The sequence below is a fragment of the Crocuta crocuta genome, unplaced genomic scaffold (assembly GCF_008692635.1).
Source record: "Crocuta crocuta isolate KB4526 unplaced genomic scaffold, BGI_CrCroc_1.0 scaffold467, whole genome shotgun sequence".
Taxonomy (NCBI): domain Eukaryota; kingdom Metazoa; phylum Chordata; class Mammalia; order Carnivora; family Hyaenidae; genus Crocuta; species Crocuta crocuta.
In genome coordinates, this window is record NW_027530632.1 from 2,769,754 (window position 1) to 2,780,109 (window position 10,356).

Here is a 10,356-nt window from a genome sequence, read left to right on the forward strand (position 1 = left end):
ACTTAACTGAACTCTGAGTATGGATGGACTTTCTCATCACTTCTTTTTTGCAATATCCATCCCTTGGTGAATGCTCATTTTCTTACAGGGGGATTTAAATTTTCCACTCAGAGGTGTTGCACAGAAATGGGTCTTATGACTTGTACTGCGGTACATTCATGAGTTTGGCTGTAAACAAATCTCCTAAAAATCAGAACAGAACAACAGGAGTCGTAAGTCCAATATCCGGCTCTCCCAGGGCTCCTGAAAAAGTACTACGATATGGAATCTGTAAGAGTATCCCTGTTTTCCAATCTCGTTCTTGTTCATTTGGGGGGATTTTAATCCCCTACATCCAGTTAATCTTGTGTGCCAAGTTAAAGATGCATCTTACGAGCTATTCAAACCTTTTCTTCCTTCTTGCCTTTTCCAGATTCAGGGAACCTGCAGGGTGTGCTGGGTTAGTGGGACTTTCATAAATCTGATGACCACTGGGCTTTAACAAATTACCATACTTTTGATGATAAAGTGGGAGAAGGAGGTATCTAATTGGCTTCCGGTTGCCATCGTGAAGGTGTGTTATTTACAGGTAGTTCTAAGCGTGCATAGAAAGTGAGATGTTAACTGGTCTGTAGTCAATGAAAGGCTTTAATTCCAAAATTACAGAATTCAATTAATGCTATGGAGTGGAGGGGCTTAGTCGGTTAAGTATCTGACCGGCTCAGGTCATGATCTCCCGGTTCGTGAGTTCTAGCCCCGTATCGGGCTCTATGCTGACAGCATGGAGCCTGGAACCTACTTTAGATTCTGTGTCTCACTCTCTCTCTGCCCCCCTGTCTCTCTCTCTCCCAAAAATAACTAAACATTAAAAAATGTTACGGGGTGGAAATGAGAAAAGGAAAAAAAAACCTGCCTTCCCTTTCACCATTCTGAGACATGTCACAAGATGGGCAAGACATCTTCTCTGTTTGTCTCTTCCGGACTAATTTCTACAAACCCTTTCCTTCCCTCTTCTCCTGACCACCTCTGAAATGTGTTCAGCATACCTAGGAAAAGGCATCTATTTTTCCCTGGTCTTGTTCTAATGCATAAAACAACGTGTCTGTTGTTTGGTTCATTTTTCTAAGATTTTGATGATATTCAGATTAACTTTCTAATAATATATCTTTATGGTTTTTCAATGGCTGAGATGATTGTAGTTCAGCCAGCACATTTCCCAGTAAGAACAGTAACTTTAGCTGAGGTCTTTATTAACATTTAGTTGACCCAGGCAGTCCATAAGACTTTTTTCCAGGGAATCAAAGATTTCAAGCCTCTTGTGTGTATTTTGAAGTAATCTAATCTGCTCGAGGTTTATTTTTTTCTTCATAACCACATTGTCAGCTCAGTCTGGAATGTTGGACCTAAATGATGATGTTTGAGGAAATCACAAGGTGAACTTCTTGGGTAAGAACAAAGGACAGGCGAAGGATTTGATTACTAACTGTAGCCAATAACACAAAAGTTGGGTATGCTTGGGGTTCGATTGAGTCCCCAACACTGTCACAGGTTTTTTTTCCCCCTTAATACAATAATAAAGGTAGAACATTGCTGTTGCACATGCTCACATCTGGCCTCTACAGAGGGAAGTGTGAGATGGAGGCTGGCATTTAAATGGTGATCTTACCTCCTACCACCAACGCCTTCATTTTCTGTGGCCGCGGCGAACAACTTGGCACCATCTTTAGGATTTCACTTGACTGAGCAACTTCGTCTTCCCTTCCTCCATCACTGTGTCCCAGAGCAACGGATTTTTCTACTGGGGCATGTTTCACTGATACAATAGATATAATTTGGGAGTCTTTGATGGAAGGACTTGAAAGAGTCATTAACTTCATTTTGCTTCATTTGTTTTCCAAGACAGAAGAATCCCAAAGAGAATGGCTGTGAAAACTACGAGATCTAAATTGACTGCCTCGAAGCTATGCATTTCAGACATCACAGGCCGGGGCTGAGCTCTCTCTTGAGGAGGGATGGATGCGAAATCGCCACTGTTATCTAAGGTTGGTGTTCGCCCTGCCTGTGCTCAGCTCTACCTTGTTCTCTCCTCCGATCTGCCTTTGAGCATTGCATCTTCGCAGTACAGAATCCTACTTTCTCCTGGGAATTGAAGGTTTCAGGCCTCTCTTCTGATTATTTCATTTTTAAGTTTATTTCTTTATTTTGAGAAAGAGAGGGCACAATCCGGGAGGAACAGAGAGACAGGGGCTGAGAGTGAATCCCAAGCAAGCTCTCTGCACCATCAGCTCAGAGCCCAAGGCAGGGCTCCAACCCACAAACTGTGAGATCATGACCTGAGCCAACATCCAGAGTCGGACTCTTAAGCGACTGAGCCACTCTGGTGCCCCTCTCTTGTGAGTATTTTAAATTAATCTTATCTGCTTAAGATTTACTTTTTCTTACAAATGTTTAGCTTGAATAAGAGTCAAAGAAGAGCCCACGTAAATAAGTAGCATTTTACCATTTGCTTAATGAACTGATGGCATCTTTTTCATTGTTTTCAAATGCTGGTAACACTATTTACCAGCTGGGTGACCTTCAGCAAGCTACTCAACTTACTGTGCTTATTTATATCATGAGGATAATAAGCATACCTGCCTCATAATATTATTGTAAAGTTTAAATGAGTTGATAGGTTTAACGTATATAAAATGGTAAGGGGCAAGGCATCTGGGTGACTCAGTTCTGTTAAGTGTCTGACTCTTAAGTTCGGCTCTGGTCATGATCTCACAGTTTGGTGAGTTCAAGCCCCACATCAGGCTCTTTGCTGACATCGTGGAGCCTGCTTGGGTCTCTCTCTCTCTCTCTCTCTCTCTCTCCCCCTCCCTCCCTCCCTTTCCCCCACTCATGCTGTCTCTGTCTCTCTCAAAAATAAATAAACTTAAAAAATTTTTTAAATAAAAGTAAAGATGGTCAATATGTGTTGTTACTGTCATTATTACCATCACTAATGGAACTATAATTTCTAAAGTTCAAGACAAAAGTAGGTTTTCAGTCTATTAGCTTTTTTGACATTAACAAAAACTATGAACATAGGCTGCCTACCTATATGGAAATTAAATACGTACTACCACTTTAATTTGTGTTCTACATTTTTTATAAAAAGGGATAAGACAGAAATGGAGGGCTCTAAAGCTACATCTTAGAAAATGGACATGAGACACTTCTATTTATAATAAAAGATAATAGATTAGGTAGAAAAAATTACACGTAAAAAGGNCCAAATGCTTAGGATTGTATGAGATGAGAAAGAAAGTCGGGTAGGTTATTAATGCAGTTTCGTGTGTGTGTGTTAGATGTTAGCTGAGCATGGACAAGACAATAAGAATTGCCAGGCACTTCCATACTCGATCTTGTTCCACATCAACACTGTGAGATCGTTGGTTATGGATTAAAACTCCCAGGCCTACATAGGCTAAGTCTTCCAACCCAAGTCTTCTGAGTCTAGCATTCATTACTTTAGACTCAAGTCTGGTGCTCTTTACACTCTACAGTAATTGTATCCACACTAGGCACAAGGGAGAGAACAGAATAAGACAAATATGGTCGCTGCCTTCTTGAAGCTTCCAATTTAACAAAGAGGGCACACTCCAAAAAAGTAATTAGAAGTGTTAAAAAAAATTAAAAGAGCTTTTAGGCAACTGAAGACAATAGTGGCCACAAAGCTATCAGTCTCCCACAATATCTTCCCCAAACAAGAGGGGAAATGTAAACTTACACAAAAATCAAGTCTTCAGTGTACCTTGAAGACATAGAATGCCAAAACTTCAAAGTAAATGTAGGTAAAAAAATATTTGGAAACCACCAAATCCCAGTGCAGTCTTCCATGTTGTCACTTCCCAAGTGACAGAGGCACTAAAGCAGAAGGAGAAAAACTGGGAAAGACAGAAGAAGGCCAAGGTAGTGGCACACAACTGATTTAACATCAGCCTTGGAAACATTCAGTCCACTTTAGTCGGAATAGTCTAAGAAAGCATGTGAATAGTTCAGAGCATAGATTACAAGGGAAGGGATTCAAAAGCACTTATGGTTTAAGTGGGGGGGGCAGTCTTTGAAACACATAGCTTCTAGAAGAGTAAGAAAAGTCAATAAAGAAAAGAGAAACTCAACTNATACCAGTTTTTTGTTTCTCATGGTTGGAGCTGTGCAAACGCTGCCATTTTCTCACTGTGACTGTCATCCAGGGAGGCCAGTGTGGCTCCCAGCAGAAAAGGAAAAGAACTTAAAGGGGAATGTAGGGTCTTACAGAACAGAAGAGAAACATAAAACCAGAGGACATGTCTAACCCCTTCCCAAAGAAACAAATAAATCTGCTTAAAGTGCCTGGACTTTGTTGTGAAATACTCCAATACCATCAAAAATGAACAAAAGGAAAATCCACAAATCCACAAAAGGCTGTTTGAAAAATTCAGAAAACAAAATTTCACATATGCTTCATTAAGTTCCCATAAGAAAAATAACCATAAGGCAGAAGAGAACAGTAGGAATTAAATATAATCAAACATACATTTAAGGATGTGAAAAACCACCTTGTAAGAAACTTAAAAACTAAGAAAGGAAATAGTCAAAAAACAAGGAGGTAAGAAAAGAGAGTAGAGTTGACTTAATTCAGGAAAGAATTAAAGAAAAGACAAAATTATCTCAGAAACAATCAATTAGCGGCGCCTGGGTGGCTCAGTCGGTTAAGCCCCCACTTCGGCTCAGGTCATGATCTCACGGTTTTTGAGTTCGAGCCCTGCGTCCGGCTCTGTGCTGACAGCTCAGAGCCCGGAGCCTGCTTTCGATTCAGTGTCTCCCCATCTCTCTGCTCCTCCCCAGCTCACGCTCTGTCTCTCTCTGTCTCTCAATAATAAATAAACATTAAAAGTTTTAAAAAAAGAAGCAACCAATTATAAGGAAAAAGAGATTCAAGTGAAATATAACAAGGGGTAATGAAGAAAGACAAGAAAACAACCAAGAAGATGAAAAGGAGATAAAGAAAGAAGTAAAACTGATTAGAGAGAAAGTAGAAAAATCAATGACAGAAAAAGTGAGAATCCTTTCATATTATCAGAGACCACCTACCAGAGGGAGTTAAACCCATCCACACCCACATTAGAGCCCTGTGAGAGATCTTGAGTTAGAGGCACGTGGCTTGTTCCTGTGAGGATTTCAGTCTCACAGAGACTGTCAGATTAAAAAAAAAATGTCCATGGTTTTAAGCCACTAAGTTTTGGGGTAATCTGCTATATAGCAATAGATAGCGAGTACAGATTTTTGTGCTTGGATGTTCGGTATTGCCATAACAAATAGCTAAAATATGCACATGGCATTGAAACTGGACAGTACATTTTAAGGAGGGTGCTAGCGAATGTTTAAAATGCCTTGAACACACTGTAAAATTTTGAACTTGGAGGAAGATGCCAGTGAGGGGTCAGGAGAAGTGAGACAAATATTATTGGCAACTTGAAAAAAAGATATTCTTGTGATGTGGTGTCAGATTGTAGCTGTTGTTTGCAGCTGCAAGGAAAATGGAAAATATGCCTAATGAACAAGGTCGTCTACCTAAGGCTGTTTCTTGCAAACTATTGAAGATGCCATCTGGTTGCTTCTTGCTGTTTATAATAAAATATGAGAGGAGAAATAAATTGAGAGAAAGACCGCTTTTGAAAAGCAGCCAGGACTTAGGAGTTTGAAAATCCTCTGCCTACAATTGCAAAAAATGCTAAAATGAGGAAATGGCTTCTGAGCAAAGATCAAATCCAGGGCACTTCTAGGAAAACATTGTCTAAAATGAAGCCAAGGTATGGCTGTAAAATCCTTTGTTAATACTTAAGGAATATCAAAGGTTCCATTCAAAGCCTTAGAGTTATTTCAGTCATACACAAGACCCTTGAAAGAGATTAAGGGTACCCCTCACAGATCCTTTAAATCAAAACTTTAAGGGAGTTGTCCCACAGCCCACTCTGCAGTAGCACAAGGTAGGAAAGGATTGATCTCAAACAGATTTGCATGTGTGGCCTTTCTCTAATGGAGTGAATTCCACTGAACTTTACAGAAGACCCATAGAGGTAATGAGAAAACTATATCAGCAAAAACATTACCAGTTTGGACTATAAGGGACAGAGAGAAAAGAAAATGAAAAGAGGCTCTTGGACTCCTAAAATTCTACTTGAAGCTAGCAGGCTGAGAAAATCACTCAGCTGCAAATGCTGACTCAGAGGGTGAACCCAAAAGCTGGCAAATGGAGTCAAGTGCCCAAGCCTAATCAAGAAACATCCAACACTTGCTGGCTGGATTCCAGAACTTCTATGGGCCAATATGACTCCTTTGTGTTTCCAATCCCTCTCTTTTGAATAGGAATATGAACAGTGTTTTTCCTATGCCTGTCCTACAATTATATGTTGGGTGTGTAGGGAGAAGGCACCTGTCTTTTTTAGATTTACAAATCTATAGAACAAGAACAGCACCCAAGGAGCTGCACCTGCACTAGATTTAGATGATGAGCTTCTCAACCTTGAGCTGATACAGTAATGGTTTATAAATTTTGAGGACCTTGAGAGGGGGTGAGTGTATTTTGCATATGAAAGGGAAATGAATCATAGAGGGCCAGAGGGCAGACTGTGGTAGGCAGTCTCTAAGATATTCCCAAAGATCCCTGTTTCCTCCTAGTATTCAAGCCCCTGTATAATTTCCTCCCGTTGAGCATTTCCATAAAGAAATGAAGAAAATCATTAAGGAACTGCCCCATAAAGAAAAGAGCAAAGCCTAGATGTTTTCCCAAGGAGATTCTCTCAAACCCTTGAAGATAAGATACTTTTAGTGCTCTCTGTATTATTCCAGAGCACAGAGAATAAAGGACATGTCCGAACTCCATTCATGATGCAAAACCTAATAAAGATATTACAAGAATGAAAATTACAGGCCAATATCAGTCAAGAATGCAAATACAAAAAAACAAAAACAAAAACAAAAAACACAAATAGATAAAATACTAGCAAACAAAACCCAACATTACAGTAAGAAGATAATATACCATGACTGAGTGGGATTTTTCCAGGAATATGGGTCAATATTAAGGAACCAATTAGTGTTTTACACCAGATTAATATATTGACAAAAACAACCCCACCCAATTATCTCCACAGAAGCTGAAAAAGCCATCGACAAAATCTAACAACCATTTATGCTAAAACCTCTCAGTAAAATAAGAATCGAAGAAACAAAATAAGAAGCAAAGAATCTTAGTCTCCTAACTAAGGTACATGTACTTTGGTTCTAAAAGCATCAAGTGCTTGGGTGGCTTGTTGGGTTGCGGGTCCAGGTCTTGATCTCACCTCACGTCATGATCTCCAGATTCATGGGATGGAGCTGGAGTGAGGCTCTGAGCTGGTGGCACAGAGCCTGCTTGGGATTCTCTCTCTCTCTCTACCCCTTCCTGCTCGCACACTCTCTCTCAAAATAAATTTTTAAAAAATTTAAAAAAACAATTGTAAAACCAGTATCTTATTTAATGGTGAAACACCAGAGGTATTTCCACTCATAGCAATTGCCATCTTCTCTTCCATGGTACAGTATCTCGACCCAGAGTTCCATTGTCTTCCTACCTCAAACGTTATGGGTCTACCTCTGAGGATCTGCAGAAGGAGACAGGGAGGGGAAATGTCATCAAGCCCCACAACTCTTCCACATTTGCAGGGCTTTGTTTTAGGCAACATTAGGGATCAGAATAGGCAAAGGGATCAGAATAGCTCATTTTTTGGTAGACAGCTTGTTTATTGCTGTGAGAGGCTTTCAAAAGGAAAGTGGACCTTGCTAGACGGTGTGAAAATCCGGTTCGCTGAGCCAACTGTGGCTGGCTTTGCTGCTCCAGCCACACTGGCCTCCTCTGTGATCCTCAAGTACATCAGGTACATGCACACCTTAGGCTCTTCTCTACTCCTGGAATGATCTTCCTGTATATATTTGCACAGAGAACCTCTTCATCTCCTTCAAGTGTTGGCTCCAAAGTCATTCAGGGTACTGTCCATCCCCACCACTTCTCATCTCTCGTGCACTGACCTACATTTTTTATATTTCTCCATACCGTTCATCCTTCCCCAACATAATATATAATTTACTTATTTATTATTATGTGTATGGCTTATTATTTGTTTCCTGCTGCTAGACTGTGAGCTCCATGGGAACTGGGGGTTTATTTTGGTCCCATCTGTGACCCGGGGCGTAGATCACTCCATGTCTGGCCCAGAGAAGCTCTCTGGCATCATTTGCGGAATGACGGGTCTGTGACTCCTTCCCAGTGAATGGTGACAGTAGCAGTAGGCTCTATTTCCCCTATACAGAGGCAGTTGTACCATCAGCATCCAGCACCATGGCCACAGAACATGATTTGGGGCATCCTTCTGGACTGTGGGGCTTCCTAGCCTCAGCAAGAGTTTCTGAGAGCTTATAATATCCTTTTCCATAAATTCTTTAATTTAACCAGACTTTGTTAGTGTACTTTGTTTGTGCATTTATTTATTTATATAATTTGAGTGAGAGAGAGACGGGGCAGAGGGATAGAGAGACAGAGAGAGAGAGAGGGAGGGAGAATCTTAAGCAGGCTCCACACTCAGCTTGAAGCCCAACATGCAGCTCAATCCCATGAGGCTGGGACCATGACCTGAGCTGAAATCAAGGGCCAGATGCTCAACCAGCTGAGTCACCCAGGCGCCTCCATTGGTGTAGTTTATACCATGTATTAAAGGGTACAAATACACACCTGAAATAAATCAGAATGAAAATGTCATTGAAGTCAGGTTTCCTCAAGAACTCTTATTGATGTATTTTTAAAGTTTATTTATTTATTTAGAGAGAGAGAGTTGTGTGTGTAAGCAGGGGAGGGGCAGAGAGAGAGGGAGAGATTGAGAATCCCAAGCAGGCTCCACAGTGTCAGCACAGAGCCTAATGTGGGGCTAGAACTCACGAACCATGAGATCATGACCTGCACCAAAACCAAGAGTCAGATGCTTAACTGACTGAGCCACACAAGCGCCCCAAGCAGTCTTAGGTAATTCAGTAAACTGAAAATGAAAAATAGTCCAGTTTCCCCCAAGGTAGGCAGTGTCTTGGACTGGTGTGGTCACACATCTTGTCAAAGATGGTCACAACATGGCCTCTTACGCTCTTCTGCAAGGTAAATTTCCCACTTCTGTCAAAAAATGGAGTCTTCTCCCCTTCCCCCTGAATCGGGACTGACCCTGTGATGTGCTTTGACTAACAGGAAGCCATGGAAGTGACACTCTGCCCCTCGCACCTTGCACCTTCCCTGTTGACTCTCACAAAATGCTGCAACGAGACTATAGCATAAGGAAGCTGATCCACTCTACCTGAGGACGAGAACTAAGGAGCCCCAGCTGATAACCAGAACCAACTGCCAGTCTTCTGGGTGGGCATCCTTGTCGTCCAGCCCTGCTCCTACTGACAGCAGCTGTATGAGTTAGCTCCGGTGAAACCAACATACGGGCTCCTCTGCAAATTCACAAAACGGTGAGAAATAATGTTTTGTTGTTATTTCACGTAGCTACCTTTGGGGGTGGTTTATTATTGAAGGGGATGAGAACACGTCACCCCAGAACATGCCATTTTGGAATAAAGATTATTTTGAGCTGAAGGCGATTGGAATGGCTCGGTTGGTTGAACGTCCTACTCTTGATTTGGGCTCAGGTCATGATCTCAGAGTTGTGAGATTGAGCCCCGAGTTGGGCTCCACGCAGGGCATGGAGCGTGCTTAGGATTCTCTCTCTCCTTCTTCCTCTGCCCCTTTTTTGCACTCTCTCTTTCTCAAAACCAAACAAAAGACTATCATATCTGTCTCCCATCTATTCTCCGAAGGACCCATTTGTCTTCCCTAAAAGTTCATTTTCCCTTAAGTACCTCTCCTACCCCCTCATCACCCATTAAGATGGCATATGTAAGCCCCAATTCTAACCACCCCTTTGAGTTGCTTGTCACTGAGTAATCCTGTAGGTATGCCGCACTGCAGATGTAAATGAACTTCCTCCGTTCTTATTACTGTGTATTTTGTTAGTTTAATTCACAGGTCTCAAGTACTGAACATAAGAGGGTAGAATGAAAGGCTTTTCCTCCCCTGCATTGTGCAGCAATAGAGAAGTGATATAAGCAGAAATGCTACTTACCAGAGTCAAAGCCAGTATATCTTTAGGGGGGTTTTGTCTAGTATTTTTGAGACAAACAGGTGAAAGTTGTTCACGGTCAGCTGAGTCATATGGTGATGGTAGGACAGAATCAGATGAAATTCCACACACATAACAGCCAGAATAGTTTTTGTTCACTGGGGACAAATTTCCTATTTTACTA

General features: G+C 41.3%; 1 long non-coding RNA gene across 2 annotated transcripts in view; it reads left to right on the forward strand.

The window, feature by feature from the left end:
* The window catches only part of LOC144235125 (uncharacterized), a 146,360-nt gene that overhangs the window by 72,954 nt on the left and 63,050 nt on the right, over positions 1–10,356 (forward strand). For both annotated transcript variants that reach the window (XR_013336147.1, XR_013336146.1), the window contains exons 2-3: positions 1,879–2,021; positions 9,260–9,525. This is a non-coding gene — a long non-coding RNA (uncharacterized LOC144235125). The remainder of the gene's footprint in view (positions 1–1,878; positions 2,022–9,259; positions 9,526–10,356) is intronic.